Source organism: Sceloporus undulatus, chromosome 1, assembly GCF_019175285.1.
Source record: "Sceloporus undulatus isolate JIND9_A2432 ecotype Alabama chromosome 1, SceUnd_v1.1, whole genome shotgun sequence".
Taxonomy (NCBI): Eukaryota; Metazoa; Chordata; class Lepidosauria; order Squamata; family Phrynosomatidae; genus Sceloporus; species Sceloporus undulatus.
The window spans coordinates 204,101,096-204,117,145 of NC_056522.1; the positions used below are offsets into that span (position 1 = coordinate 204,101,096).

Sequence of the window (16,050 nt, forward strand, 5' to 3'; positions counted from 1 at the left end):
AAGCTTCATTTTTTGATATTGGGAAATCCTTTGACTGCCTTGCAAGGCCTGCCACCCTCTTTCAATTTGCATTGATCTTCATTTGACCTCAACAGTTCAACTATTAGTTTCCCATCCGTTTTTGCTACAAACCACAGCTTTTAACGGTTTATCTAGAACTGCTTTTTAAAACCACTCGGCAGCATCTTTTGATATCTTTACATCAATTTCAGACAAAACATCTTTATGCTTGCATTGGCAGCAGGACAGGAAAACTCAAAAGCATCTTGTGGTATTAAACAATCAGGTCTCATTCTTCAACAACTGTGGATTCCCAAAAATCGATAAGAAGACCTCTTGTTAGCTTTTGTGAAGTTACCTACTGCCCTATACAGCAGCCATCAGGCAAACCTTGCAAGGTATTAACGTCCAGGGGCTGTGATGTTCGCAAAACTGTGCCAAGGATTTACGGAGTTTACCAATGCTTTAGTTAGCTGTTCAAGAAACTGTGCACTTCTAGCAGTTGGCATAAAAGAAGCAAGGGTCTTTAACGTGAGTAATATAAACTTCTCTTCACTTCCTATTTTGGTCATGTTGTGAATAATAGTATGAGAGAAGTTGAACCGATGGTATCAGGGTTTCTGAGGCTGCACTGATCTGGCTAACCCTTTCTTGTTAAAAAATGGCAGACACTTTCAAAAGGTGTAATTAAATCCACATAATTAAAAAGAGTCGGTACTGTTAATGCCGCTAAGGCAAATATAGTACATTTTAGTTCCTTTTGCTTGCTGAATCCAACATTCTGAAAAGCTTCAGTGGCTTTTTCTCCCAAATAAAAGGATTCTGGCCCTTTGGTGAATCAGGTTGTAAAGGCTACATCTAAAAGCTGCGCTTTCAGTTCAGAAACTCTTTGCCTTTGTTGCACAACATTTCCACTGAAAACTGTTCTTTATCCCATAGTCAACATAGGCAACTTCCACCTCTTTTGTGCTGTTTACTTACTAATGATGAGAGCTCTATACCATTTATTGTCTTCCGAATACTTTGCCCAACATATAGGATTTGGCCAGTCATGGGCTGTAATGATTCAACACAATAATCCTGAATTTCAGCCATAAGTGCCTTTAGGTCTTCGGAGCTTTTAGCTAACTGACACCAAAAGAGACTCGGGCTCTCTGTATAGGATACTATCACATCTACTGTGCTTCCCACTTCCACCTGCTCTTCACACAGAAAATCTGGTGCTATTTCAGAGTACTTTTGCACAGCACAGATGAAGGATTTGGGGGAAATGTTACAATCCTTTTCTGCAGTGTGTTCTGTGCACAAAACCGCAAGCACCTCACTAGACTGATGCAAAATGTTTCTCCTGAGGAGCTTTCATCAACGGCCATCTGTCACTTTCTTGGACTTTCTTTCCTTGTACATTCTCATGATGCTCAGCATATATTCCCTGGGACATAATTTTGCTAAGTTTTGTTCTCGTCAGGGCACGATCAAAAGTTCTACTACAATGATGTCTCCTTGCATGCCTAGGACCTTGATCACCAGTTCCTTGTTTACCACAGCTTTCCTGAGTATACAATGCATCTGGACTCCATCTCAGGCCTGGGGAAGGATTAGCCAACTTGCACCTGAGGCTGCGGCAGGAAGCTCTCTAACTGGGGAAGCAGCTCCTTTACCTTTACAGGTCAACTATTTCAGTGTTTCCCTTGTCCACAAGTATATGTCAATGCCCTTCCCCTGCACTTTGGTGACAAGGCACGGTGATAAGAGCTCTCTTCAACATGACGCAGCACAGAGAGCCTGGCCTGGGCTCTAGCAGCACCCCTTCCAGCTTCTGGTCTGGAGGTAGAAGTCATTCAGGTTCTCTGCTTCAATAACAGAGAGGTGGCGATGCTCCTGGAGGTGGATCCAGAACTCTGTAGGGTCCTGGGAGAAATTCACCTGGACACTTGTGCACACCCAGCCTTGGTGCCGACGCGGGGCGGCAAGCGCCAGCGGGGCAGCAGCGCTTCCAGCGAAGGCCGGGTCCTCCTTCTTGCTTGTGGTCACCCTTGAGCTCTGTCATGAGTTCGGGAGGAAGTACTCTTTAGGCTGTGCAGAGATCTGGGCCAGGCAATGCCGCTCCACCCATAGAGATGTTCAGGTTGAGGTGATCTTCCCCATAGAGATGATCATATAAGATGTTCCAGGGGGGCAGTCTGCTCAATGTGGGCTTGCCGGCCTTTCCTAAGAGCAACGTTTTGAGCTGACTGATCTGGGAACGCGACCAGCCGGCCCCTCGGTCCTGTTGATGCCTTTGCAGCGAACAAGGGTAGGTCACACCCCGGCATGCGGAAGCATTCGGCCGGCAGACGGCGCAGGTTCTTCCTGGTGACAAACTCCTTTTTCCATAATCACGCAGAGGTACCTGGGCCACTGCTCCCGGCTGCTCTCCGGAGCACTCCCAAGTAAGCTCTCCAGCAGCAGAGCGCGTTCGTACCAGCGTCGTCGATACCACGGGCGGCGCGGGGGCGCCTGGCTTGGGCAAGGGCTCCTGGGGTGGTGCCGGGGGAGCGGCCCATGGCATCCGAAGGGCCTCGATCTCCTTGGAGAGGCTGCGCAACTGGAGTACATTGCGGTGTGGGTCAGGATCTGGTCACCAGGATGGGCTCCGTCACCTTCATCTCCAGCCGTGGGAAGAAAGTTACTCCAAAGGGGGTCCGGCGCTGGGAGTCGATGGAAAGAGGAAGGCAATGGCTCTGTGGGTCTCTCTAGGATCGAAAGGTGGGAGTTGGCTGGACCAAGGCCCTGAGGCGAGGCTGCTGGAGCGGAAGGGTGGCTCTGGCCTGGCTGTTCTCCGTGGGGTCCAAAGGTGGGAGTTAACTGGAAAGGAGGAGAACGTTGGCCCTGGCCCTGTGAGGTCTCTGTGGGGTCCAAAGGTGGAAGTCGCTGGGGGCCCTTAGCAAGGCTGTGGGGAGAAGGGTTGCTCTGTGTCCTGGCCAGTTTCTGTTGGCGTCACAGGCGGAGTTGGCTGGGGCCCTGATGCGAAGCTGCTGGGGCGAAGGCGGCTCTGGTCCTTGTGGGGCCTCCGTGGGGTCCAAAGGTGGCAGCTGGATGGAAAGAGGACAGCGATGGCTCTGTGGGGGCTCTGTTGGGGTCGGCTGGGGCCCAGAGGCGTGGCTGCTGAGGAGAAGGCTGTCTCTGTCTCTGCTCCGCAGGGTCCGAGGCCGAGGGAGGCCTGAAGGAGGGGCGGCGGCAAGGGGCTGGGGAGGCGGGGGCCGGCCAGCTCCAGGCGGCGCATTGCGCCAGCAGCAGGGCAGCTCCAGCACCACCGCCTCTGAGGGATGAGCACCTCCCGGGCCACGCCACCAGACCTCCTGCCCCTCCAGCTGCTCAGGCTCCAGGGCTTGCAGGGGCCCAGACGAGGAAGGCCCCCGAGGGTGCAGGCGCTGGGCAGGAGGCGAGGGGAGGAGGTCGGCCACGATGCGGCGAGGGCCCGGGGGCAGGAGGAAGAGCTCGCGGGGGCCCCTGCCAGGCGCGCGCCTCCGCCCCCACCGTCCGGCCCTGGTCCAGCAGGAAGACGTGTAACTGGCCCCAGGGCCCTCCTCTTCTGGGGAGGCTGACTACTCGGGCCCGGTTGCCAGCGTCCCTCCCAGCTCCGCCAGGCACAGTCCCCTGGAGCCAAAGGGGGCCAGATGGGCCCTCTCCGTCTCCTCCCATGCGGGGCCCGGCCTGGCTTGCGCTCCTCGGCCAGGCGCACGTCTCCGGCCCTCCGCTTCCACGGCCGGCCCCACAGCCCGCACCAGCGGATAGGCGCGCGTGAACGTCCACGAAGGAGACGCGCCGGGCAGCGAGCTCCCCGCGCTTGCAGCTCCGAGCACATGGCGGCGAAGGCAGCAAATGGCGCGTCGGCGCGGCGAGGCCTTTATAGGGCCACGTGACCACGCCCACTGAGGCGCGCGGCCGCGGAGGACCGTTGGGCTCCAGGCAGGAAAAACGGCGCGACCGATCCTCCAGAGAGAGAGAGCGGAGTGAACCCACGTGACCAGAAGGGGGGACAAGACGCCGACGAGGGCCCTTGAGAGGAAAACTGAAACCCCTCCCAATTCCGAGGCAATGAGCGCATATCGGCCTCCGCCTCCTTACCGTTTGGCGCGTCGTCACCCCAATGGCTTCCTTCCACTGTTTCTGTGTGGGAAAGGAGACCTGGAAAGAGTCCCAAACTGTACAAAAATAGTGTTAATTCATCTACTCTCTAACATGCCATAGTAATACCACAGAGGCTGCATCCACACTGGGAATAAACCCCGCTTGGCAGCGCTTTAACTCTTTGACTCGGCTCAGGCTGTGGGATTCTGGGAGTTGGAGTTTGTTGTGGGGTCCGAGCGGAGCAGGGCTCCGCTCTGGACCCCACAACAAACTCCAACTCCCAGATCATAGCTTTAGAGCAAGAAAGGCGTTAAAGTGCTGCCAAAGCGGGTTATTTCTCCAGTGTGGATGCAGCTAAGTCTTTCTGTTCGTGGTAAACCTAGATAAGCCCAACTCACGTTCAGGGATGCTCCTGGGCACTCTCCCTCCTCTCATGCGCCTTTGCCAAGTGTGTGGGGAGCTGGTGCCTCCATAGTACTCAGGTTGCCTTTGTACAGGATTTGCCCCCCCTTTCCCATGCTGGCACTCTCGAAGGATGTGTCAGAGACCCCAAAAAGGCCCTCCAGTCCAGGCCCTTTCTGCCCTGCAGGAAACTCTCAGTCACAAGCACTCCCTGTGACAGATGGCCATCTAACCTCTGCTTAAGACCTCCAAGGAAGGAGACTCCACTACCACTCCCAGAGGATCTGTCCACTGTCAGACCGCCTCTCTGGAGCAGCAGAAAAAAGCTTGCTCCCTCTTCAATATGACATCCCTTCAAATACTTAGACAGGGTCGTCATATCACTTCTTAACCTCCTCTCTCCAGGTCTAAACATACCCAGCTCTCTTAAGTCTTTCCTCATAGGCCTGGCTTCCAGATCACTTCATCATTTTGGTCACGCTGCTTCTGGCCATGTTCCCACAATGAAGTTTCTAATCTTTTGTTGTTGTTGTTGTTGTTGTGAAATTAGGTCCAAACACACTGCACAATAATCCCGTTTGAGGACCACTTTGACTTACCCTGGCACTGGAATTTGGGAACTGTAGTTTTGTGAGTAGAGAGATTTTGTGGCCACCTTGAGACTCCACTGAAGAAAGAAATTTGCAGCATGAGCTTTCAATGACAAGTCTGGCAGGAGGAGCTTTCCTACCCTTCAGTCTAATTCCTCAGACTGAAGTAGAGATCCAGGTGCATCTGAGGAAGTAGGTTGAAGTCTAGGAAGCTCCTTCTTCCAACTTTTTCTTCCGTTCAGTCTCACAGGTGCCACAGATCTGTCTACAGGCTAATTCCACAGACTAACATTGCTGTATTATTGAATTCTCTTTGTAGTTTTATGAACACTGAGGGCTCCTTGTTTAGTTGCTTCAGTCAGTGTTCCTGGAGATTCAAATATGAGAGGTGCACTGTATTGAATGACTATAAGTAAGAAGTCATTGTCAATTTTTACATCCTTGGATGGTTTATCTCTTGCTTCAGGTTACAAGACGACTTTGACTGACCAATGAGTACACTGCCTAAATCAAATAATCTGATTATTTTGTGAGTATACAAGCCAGGAAACAGGCGAATGAAATACCAGAGAGCAGGATGTGTACCACGAGGTTGGTAGGCAGGTTTTAAGGCAAGCATGTATGTGTCGTTTTTGCTAAACATGCACCAAAAGGAAAATTATCCATAGAAATCTATGGGAGAGGCTGGTTTTATTTTATGTTTTCGGAAGCTGTTTTAGGAGTTCACATACCTCAGTTGCACAGTATTACTCTCAGGTTGCATCTACACTGTAGAAATAATGCAGTTTGATACCACTTTAAATTGTAGCCCATTCTATGAACTGGGATTTGTAGCCATTCAAGTTCTTTAGCCTTCTCTGCAAAGAGTGCTGGTGCCTCACAAAAACTAAAGCTCCCAGTTCTGTAGGATGGAGCCCTGGCGTTAAAGTGGTGTCAATCTGCATTATACAACCCATGCTGAAACAAGGAGATGTGGCCTGGGAGGCCTTGTCCTGGAAACTTGAGATAGTGGCCAGAGTGGAGCAGAGGAAATGTGAGAGCGCTCTTGGAAGAGATTTGAGCCATATGTTACAGGAGAGCTGAGATCCATGAGCATGCAAGCAAAGAAAAGTTACTGTCTGAAATTCAGGGCAGTGAAAGATTCGAAATAAAGATTGTGAAGGGATCAGAGGCCAGACCCAGGAGGATTCCAAACAAAAGGTAGTTTAGCCTTTGCAATAAGAAGATCAGGGAGGTTCAAAGCCACTGGATAGCGCTCTGTTTCGTGGCATATTGAAAATAAAACCTAGCACAGGTTTGGCCTTTCAGGTGGGTGCAAATGTTTCAGGAATGGCCCTGTTTCTACCAAGGCTGTGTACTGGCCAGTTTAAACTCCTTTGTACGTTCTTTGCCTGAAGTGGTACTTTGGCAATCAGGTAAGCATTTGCGTGCTTCCCTGGCCACAGTTTGGCCTACAGTGAGTGTTCTCAGTCTTATATTCATTCCTACCAGGTTTCTATGCTGCTACTTTAAGTACAGAATAGCCAGTGTGTCTAACAATATCATGCCCCTAGCATACCAAAGAAAGAAGAAAAGAAATACACAAGTTCAGAAAGCTTGCACATCTGATTTTTGTTGTGAATACGAAATATATTTATACAACCCATTATGCATGCTGCAATAGTATTGTTTATTGTGTTTCCTTTGAAAACTACCAGGACACTGCAGATTTGAAGAAGGGATACCAGAAGCCAGCTTTATTTCCAAATATTTTCAGTGGAATCACAGTTCCCAATTGAACAAGCCACCTGTTCAGTCTTTTTGATCTCATCCCAGGATTGAAATCTTGTGAACACCTCGGAGCCTTTACAGTAATCGTGGTAATGACCACACTGAAATATCTTTCTTTGTGAAATTGATGTCTTATCATTGTTCTTTAAGTGAATGGGAGATTTTTAGAGGAAGGTCATGTGTTGTTTAGTGGTTATCAGTAGGGAGGCAATATACTGCGGGATTCTCCCCTAAGCATAAGACAATGCTACTTGACTTTGAGCCATCACCTCTGTCATTTTTTGATAACTAGCACTTACTACTTTCTAGCATTGTATTCTTATATCACTGCAGTGACCAGTGCTGTTTCTCTACAATGTTAACATAGCAATAATTGTCATAACTGGTATTACATCAGTAATTTTGGTAGGTGCTTTATTGCCCAGCAGGACTTTAATATTCCCATACTTAGAAACATTTTTTGTTCATTCTTAGCATACTCAGTGGTACAATACAGTAGTGTTGCATCTGCTATCTATGCCAAGCAAAAAATACATGGCTTTGATTTCCTTTTGAGAAGAATCGGCTAACCTCACTTTCATCAGTGATGTGGAACAGGTCAAACAGGGTAAGTATCATTCATGTAAATTAAAATATAGCACTCTTGATTAAATTGTAGTGGCACTTTTTAAAAGCCATGTGCTAAAGCTATCTGCAAAAGAAAAATGAAGAAAACATGTTGCTATAATTCACAAATACTGGTAACTGGAAATTACTTGATGTTTCTCTTTGGATGTTTTTTGTGTTCAGATGCCTACTTGCAGTGAAATAAAAGATTATTCATGAAGAAAAACTAGATTTTCTTTTATTTCTGTCTGTCTGAAGCTGCTATTGGAGTTGATTTTGAATGCCATTCAATGCCAGCTTCTGCCATAATACATTGAAGAAAATCGGAAGGAATTTTGTCAGTTCTTGATTGTGGGGGAGTACTTTGTGACATGGAATGACTATCATGAAAAATAAGATGTTGTTGCTTTTTCTTTTATGTCTTGTTATGTGCCTTCAAGTCATTTACAACTTTGGCAACCTAAGTGAGCCCTTCAGGGGATTTTCTTAGCAAGATTTCTTCAGGGGGGTCTGCCATTGCCTTCCCCTGAGGCTGAGAGCATGTGACTTGCCCAAGGTCAATAGTGGCTTTCGTAGCGAAGCAGGGAATGTAATCCTAGTCTCCAGAGTCATAGTCAACACTTAAATTACTACGCCACTCAATAACCTAAATGTATTATTTTAAATCTATTATTATTATATTATGTAATTAAACTGTTCCTTGTGTATCATGTTTAATAAACAATTAAAGTATAGTGTTTGCTTATTTTGGTCCATTTCTTAAGCTGATTTTGGAAGTTGTTTCAAACTACAGCCCCACCTCCCTTAGTGGAAACTCTCTTGCCAGAGTTCATTGTATTTCTGGGCAACATAGCTATGTGTGCAACTATACTATGCTTCAGAGAAAGGGCCATTAGCTTGTTATACTGGTTAAATAATAAAATAATATTATTGTATACCGCCCCTGGCAAACCAAGCCGGCGTACAACAGAAATTATAAAATGACAATAAAAACACTTTATCCCTCCCCCCCTTAAGACAGATTAAACAGTTAACATATTAAAAAACATCAAGCATATACAACAATAAAAACTAAAAACCCTGATATCCCTCTGTTGATCCTCGACATCACTAGATGGGGCCAGGGAGGAATGAGGGAATCAGGAACCGGGCCGGGATGGTTAATCTGGAAAGGCCTGCCGGAAGAATGCGTCTTGACGCTTTTTAAAGCTGTCTAATGATGTTATCTGACGGATCTCATCCGGCAGGTCGTTCCAGAGTTTGGGGGCGACAGCAGAGAACACCCTCTTCAGAGATGCCAGCCACAGCTGCTGGCAAAACGTCAGGAATAAACTCTTCTGGAACATGGCCTCATAGCCCAAAAAACCCACAAAAATTTATGGCTCTGCACTTCTGAAACACAATGTAGAAAAAATGTGTTACTTTTTCCTAAAAGAGCTGTTATGTAAGTGTGAGTGATTAGATCAGTGATCATTTATTAAAACAATCATACACGTGACCTTATTCTATAGTTTGCTGTCATGGAGGGCTGATATCAGTGAGCTGAATGCTTAACAGTTTTATTGATATTGATAGGACTTAAAAATATTTATCTGGTTTGGCATTTGGCTTACAATTAACTTTGGTTCATAAGCATGAATTATAGCCTCCTTTGTCTAAAATCAAGTCAATAATGTTAGAATAGAAAAGTATTTCTTTTATTCTGAAAAAGTTTTAATGTGTCTTTAGACTTGTCAAAGAAATCAGAAAGCATTTGGTGACTTCACAACTGTCATCAAAGATTCAGAAAAATAACTTACCTGTACGGCGTCTGAGGTCACATGTAAGTACCTCACTTGTTTCCTGTTAAATGGGTGTACGTTCCTGAAATGCACGTTTGGTATCTTTATATCTGCCGTCTGTGAATTTGTAGTTCTTTTATGGATAGTTTTCCTTGAATTTATTTTTCTTAGAAAATTTGCACACTTAGTGCCTTTTAGATGAGAAATTATTGTCGACTCTTATACTTTATTATACTTTCTGGAAAAAGTTTATTTTGTTGTTATTCTCCTTTATGTATCAGACTACCCCCTTTTTTCTTTTATCTTCTGCACCAATGAACTCTTTATCTAATTTAAGAGTACTATCTGATTATAAATTGTTAATAATATTGCCTGATATCCCTTTCAGACATCTATATAATTTAGTATTATTTGATTTACAAGGTAATTGTTACAAAGTTAATCTACAATAATTAATCAAGGGAAATTAATTGCTAATAGAATATTGACTTTGTTATTAATAGTGGAGGTGTAACAGACTCAGAAATAATTTATTAATTACAACTTATAATTAATAAGAGATTTAGAATTGAAATTCATAATTAGTGGATGTGAAATTAATAAGAGATTTAGAATCGAAATTCATTATTAGTGGATGTTATGAAGGGGAATTACAAATTAAGGTGCTTTCTAAGACTACAGTATTGAATCAGTCTCAAATCTAAGGAAAGATATAGTCAATAAAAGGTATAGCTAAAAGGAATGGATCGAAAAACAATACAAACAAAAAATTTAAAAACAATTTAACTGTAGCAGTACTGAAGACAAGCAGCTATTTTGGAAACATGAGATTTCTGGAAATCTAATCGCTAGAAGTGAGAGAAAAATCATTTAACTAACATGCAAGTACTGCAGTTTTTAATGTGTGTTAGTCCATTATTTATAGTGTGGAACCCATAGGATTTAATAGGATGCCTCTTCTTTCCTAGGAGTCCCAGAGTTGTTCTTCTCATCTCCAAACGGACACTGAGCTTCCATCTAGCAAAAGGAAAGCTCCCCCTGACTCTGTTGTGCGGGAAAGACTTTTAATTTTGTTTAATCCCCGTCCTTTACCTCAGGACATATTGGATGATGTATTAAGGTATGGCCTACTACACCCAACTGTTCCCTCCAACCACATACTAACAAGGGCATGTTTGATTAAACTATCAAATAATTATACAGTGAGCCCATGCCATACACAGGTTTCCTTTCTGCAGCTTTCAGCATATACTGAAGCCGCAGCTCAATGTAATGAACGGCGCACGCATGCTGCATGCACACACCTCATTATTTTCAATGAGCCATGAGCATACACGATTTCCCCCTTAAGCAGGGGGTGGTGGTGGTGGTGGTCTGGAACAGATCCCTCGCATAAGACAAGGGAGGACTGTATATAGTTTGGCCCTGTAATAGTATAATGTGTTTGGAAGAGATACAAGGATACCACAGTTAACAAAGTCTGTGATGAAAGCTTTTTTTACAAAGTCTTTTTACAACTACCCAGCCTTCACTTTTTCTCCTCATGCTCTGTCTAGCTGGCAGTGTTTTTAGCAGCATTGGTATTAGGATTAGGATGGCTGGTGAAACAAAACTTTCAGTGATGGGTTGCTGCAGCATGCTTGCATCGAGGAATAAATGTTGGGCTGCAAAACAATGGGATTCTACAGTAGCTGATCTGACTGCAGCTATGTGTGCTTGCCTACAACAGGCAAAGTAAACAACAGTTGCCTCCAGCACCCCTTACTGAGCATATGTGAACAGCAAAACAGATGGATAAAGGGGGAGAGTAAATAAGCCTCTTTCACCAGATACCCCCAACAAGTTAGACAAGCATGAATCTACAAGTTTGGCCACAAAAATAGAATTCATTAGAAAAGTGGAGGCTAGTGAAAGAAAGTAACCCTACATTCGCTTTGGAAGAAGCTTTCAGTTGTTCTCTAGAAGGCTCACAATTATTTCACTTATGCAAGACCTACTTGACCTAGTTCTTTCATTTCACATGTGAATATTGTTAGTTTTGAAGCAAAAGTTTGTTGAAGTTTAGTGACCTGTTCTTCTTTTATGTAGTGTCCCTATTCTTTCCATATCATTTCTGCCTCTGATATCAAATTTTCTGTTAAGCACTTCATTAACTGTGGTACACTTATGTAGCTGTTAGTGCAAAGTTTCTTGCATTTAGTTGATAAATGTAGGTGTAGTTTATGACAGTACTCATCATATTACAAATAACACTGTTGATTTAACATGTAAAAATTTGAATCTGTTATATATTAGATCTTGAGAAGCCATTAGAACAGTTATTCAAAGTGAAGTTATCTGTAGTACCTGATCAGTTCCAAATAAAGTCTTGTTACTGGGCTTCTCCTTAGAGCAGAGTATTAGACGGGTTGCAGACCACCAAAAAATACGTATTCCATATGTATTAGGGTTAGGAAGGGGCAGTGCTTCTGCACCCCCCTAACTCTAGTACGTATGGAATACATACAAAATGGCGGCGCCCTGTTCAGACAGGCGCCGCCATCTTTACGTCTTGGACGCATAGCGTCCAGACGTGTCGCAGCGCCTATGACGTGAATGCGCCAGCGGCGCCTCGCAACGTCATAGAGGCGACGCAAGAAGGAGCTCCATTTTTGCTCCGCGCGGGAGCCGCGCAGTGTGGCTGCTACGGCTCCCTCACGGAGCAAACGGCGGCGGCAATCTGTAACCCGCCTTAGTTGCCAAGAAAAGTTTTATGACACTTTAAAATACAAACTAATTGTAGCATGAGATTTTATGGACAGAGCTACCTTCCTCAGATACATGGAGTGTGCAGTAGAATATTGTATACACATCCACAATCCATAGAGGTGTGTGTGCGCGTGCTGTTCTTTTGGCATGACTACAAAATAAAAACAGTACGCCCTTCTGTTTCATACTTAATTGGATAAACTGTTGTGCTTTGTTGTTTCAGCCGATTTGGAAATTTTATAAATGTTTATATTGTTCCTGGAGAAAACATAGCTTATGCGATGTTTGCAGACAGAGCAACTGCTGGTGATGCTATAGCTGTGCTCCACGGGAAGACTGTGAATGGTGTGAAGTTAAAGGTGATACTAGCAGATTTGCCCACACAGTACTCCAGCAAACGGCAACGGATAGCCTAACCAGGCAGGTAAGTCTATGGCACTGCACTGCTTCTGTATCTTACTTTAGTGACCTCAGATCTTGCCATCCTGCTTGTTAACCCTACTTCAAGCCCCAGCATGCAGACACATGACTTAAATTAGGAACTGAACCAAGTCCCTTCATGAATCAATGATACAACATTTAAACTGCTGTAGGAAATAATAAACTGCTGGTTAAGGAGATGGATTCTTCATTTGGCTTGAGGTTCTTTCTGTCTCTGAAACCTCTCTTTTTGATTGCCTTATAATTTTTAGACTTTTAGACACTCTATGTAAACTAACTGCAGATTTTCTATAGGAATTCTCTCACTAATCTTGAACCATTGAATGTAAAAATTTAGAAATATATTTTTTTTGTAATTAACATTTTATTAATACATTCTAAAACAAAACATGACAACAAACAGTACACCAAAACAACAATAAATACAGGCAGTAACCCAGATAAGGCCGTGAAAATTATAGATAAGAGGTGTATTCAGGGATCCAGAAAGACATCTTTCCATAAAAATTTAGCTAAAATTGGGGGATGTCTAGAGACTAAATCTTGCTGGATATATTCAATAAATGGGTATCAAATCTTATGAAAGGTCAATCCAGAGTGGAAGCCTTTTCCTCTGTTGTTATTACCTGCCATTTTCTCCATTAACCACAAGTCCCAGAGTCTAGTCCACCATCCTGCAATATTCAACTTTCCAGTTTTCCAGTTCTTGGCTATCTCAAGCCTGGCAACAGCCAGAAGCAAACTAATAAGTTCTTTATGCTGCAGGGCTTTATTTTCATTCATAAAAATGGAGAACAGGAGCAGGAGTGGAGATAATTGTATACTTTGTTTAGTGATCTTGGAGATCAGTTGTAAAATTTCTGTCCAATACTCATGCACTGAGGGACAATTCAGCCACATATGTACAAAGGAATATCCTCGCCCACTTACTTTTTTTGAAAACATGTGCGTCTCTCCAGCTATATATTCTGAAGGCCAAATAGCATGCATATATAATTGTCTGCTAGAAGAAACCTTTGTGAACTCAACGCTTCATAAGGCAGGATGGGAAACAGAACTTTCCCTTTCAATAGATAATAAGACCTGGGAAATATATGGACTCATTTACCATTTAAAACTAGGTTCATTGCTATTAAAGAGAATACTATCAAGTTGGTCCATCAATGGTACCTCACCCGAGTCAAATTGGCTCGTATGTCTACCAATGCTAATCCAAAATGCTGGAGGGGTTGTGAAGGTAGGGGAACCTTTGTACATCTAAAAATTTTAATCCTGTTTTTATGTGTTGGACAACTAACTAATTGGTGAGTGATCTATTATTTTTATTATCAGCATCAGCTTCAGGGCTTGGAATATTACTTTTAAAAATGGATTTGTTACATACTTTTTAACAAAGCCACCATTCAGTAATATGTTTCCTCCCCCCTCCAATATTATTTTTTACTTTTATATTACGTAAAAACAGTATTGCTAACATAGAATGTGAAAAATTCAACTGAAAATGCTTCTTAAAATGCCATTTAAATATAACATTTTCCTTGTTATGTGTGCCTTCAAGCTGCCTGACAACTTATGGTAACCCTATGAATTTCATAAGCTTTTCTTAAAAGTTAAAAGGAAAGGTAAAGGTTTCCCCTTTGAAGAGTTTGTCTAGTTGTGTCCAACAGACACAGTTACAGCATTTAAGGCTAGCAGCATAGTGGGCTAGTTTGGACAGGATTAAATTAACCTTAAGGGGTGTTGTACATAAAAATGTTCATTTTGCACATTTTGAGTATTCTTGTTTTTAAAATTACAGTATTTTATTCCATTTTTAAAGGCTTTAAAATTTTCCATTGGAAAGTTGGGGTACTGCTATCTGTCATGATTAATGTATAAGGCACCAGTTCTGTAGCTGGATGGTTTTTGAAACAACTTTTTCGTAAGTCTTTTCGTCATTACTGAAATGTGTGTATTTTATCTTCTTTGGGCAGAATAGAGAAGAACAACAGGACTAACAAATTTGCTAAGGATGGTGACAAAACTTTTTTGTGTGCAACTGATCAATCAGCTCACATCGGTGAAAAAACAAAAATAAACATTTTTGTAAAGAAGCAATCAGCCTAAGCTGAATTTGTAAAACGTGGTGTTTGCTGAATTTATGCTTCTAATATGGAAAAGTCTCACTAAAGAATTAAACTCTATATATATTAGCAACCAACAAAATGATTAATGCCTAATATATATATATATAATAATAATAATAATAATAATTTTTATTTATAGACCGCTATTCCGCGATGATCATAGCGGTGTACAATAAAATTGCAAAACAATACAAAAAATTGCAAGGCCTCTCTCCCCCTCAAGATGGTGGTTGGAGGAGGGCTCTTTTTCTTCCAGGCCAGGCCTCTCTCCCCTCAAGATGGTGGTTATATAATTATATAAGGCATTAATCATTTTGTTGGTTGCTAATTATTCTGCTAATCCTGAATAATACAACAGACACTTTGGGTAAAAAGAGAGTATACAGTTCATATGGTATGTGGCAACTTATTTTATATGGAAGGCTGTGTTTGTAAACCTTTGCCTCCAGATGTTTGAAATTGTTTTATTGTTATTGTTAAAGAGATGTTCTTTTCAATGATTTTTACTTAATAAAAGTTTATATGGAATAAAGTGTTTTTCTTTGGTGCGGTTTCTTTTACCAAGAGGTTCTATGACGGGGATGTTGCTGTAATGTTCTTTGTGATTTCAGTCCAGCCCAGAGAGGCGTATGGGACTTAGAGCAAGGCCATGATACCTTCTGTTGTGAGGTCTCATACTTCAGGGCACATGCTACAAGACGTGTGGGTGGTGCCTTCCCATTCAGTTGGCTTCTGACCAACAACAACAACAATAATAGGTTTTATTTATATACCGCCCAATCAACAAAGATGGCATCATCTAGAACTTTCTCCTCTTCAAGCTAGACACTTTAGTCGTCTTCATCCTTTCTTCTCACATTTCTTTCCCACTTTCATCTCTGTGTTTATTAATCATCAGCTTGTTTCTGAGTTGCTGATTGCTGAATGAGGAGCAAGTCTTAAGTACTCTGCTCTACTCGCAAGTGTATTGCAGTTTCTCTTGCCAATGCAGAAACCAGAAGTCCAGGTCAGAGAGAAAACTGCAGAGAAGGTAGACTCAGGCCTGAAACAGTCAGGCCAAATAGAGGGGCTTCTGGACGCTTTGGCGGGCATGGTGTTTATATGTCGCACACCCCCAATGTGCTCAAAAGCTGCTCCAATGTCAAGCCAGAAAACCAAGAGCTGGCACAAAAATCCACTCCTGTTGGTGGTCTGCTTCAGGAGCGAACTGACTGGTTGCCATGTTTGCTGGCTGATAGTAGCTTCTAGGCTGTCTGCTCTGGCTCTTACAATGCTATCAATTCTGAGCAGTCTACATAAAATCATGACTCCTGACTTCACCCAAGACTGGAAACATCATCCAGCTGAGAGGGAGAGAAAGGCCAGGCCAGGTCCATCAAGCCTGGCCTAGAATAAGCCCTCCCTTTGCCATCTGACGTCATCCAGCTGAGAGGGAGAGAAAGGCCTGCCAGCTCCATCAGGCCTGGCCTGAAC

General features: G+C 43.5%; 1 long non-coding RNA gene and 1 pseudogene across 1 annotated transcript; one reads left to right on the forward strand and one right to left on the reverse strand.

Moving 5' to 3' along the window:
* Positions 1 to 401: 401 nt before the first annotated feature.
* LOC121925790 lies at positions 402 to 3,847 on the reverse strand (annotated as a pseudogene).
* Positions 3,848 to 7,217: 3,370 nt separating this feature from the next.
* Positions 7,218 to 14,676, forward strand: LOC121924452. The gene is made up of 5 exons (XR_006102719.1): positions 7,218 to 7,482; positions 9,210 to 9,303; positions 10,231 to 10,382; positions 12,234 to 12,434; positions 14,425 to 14,676. It is a non-coding gene; the product is annotated as an uncharacterized LOC121924452 (long non-coding RNA).
* Positions 14,677 to 16,050: the final 1,374 nt, after the last annotated feature.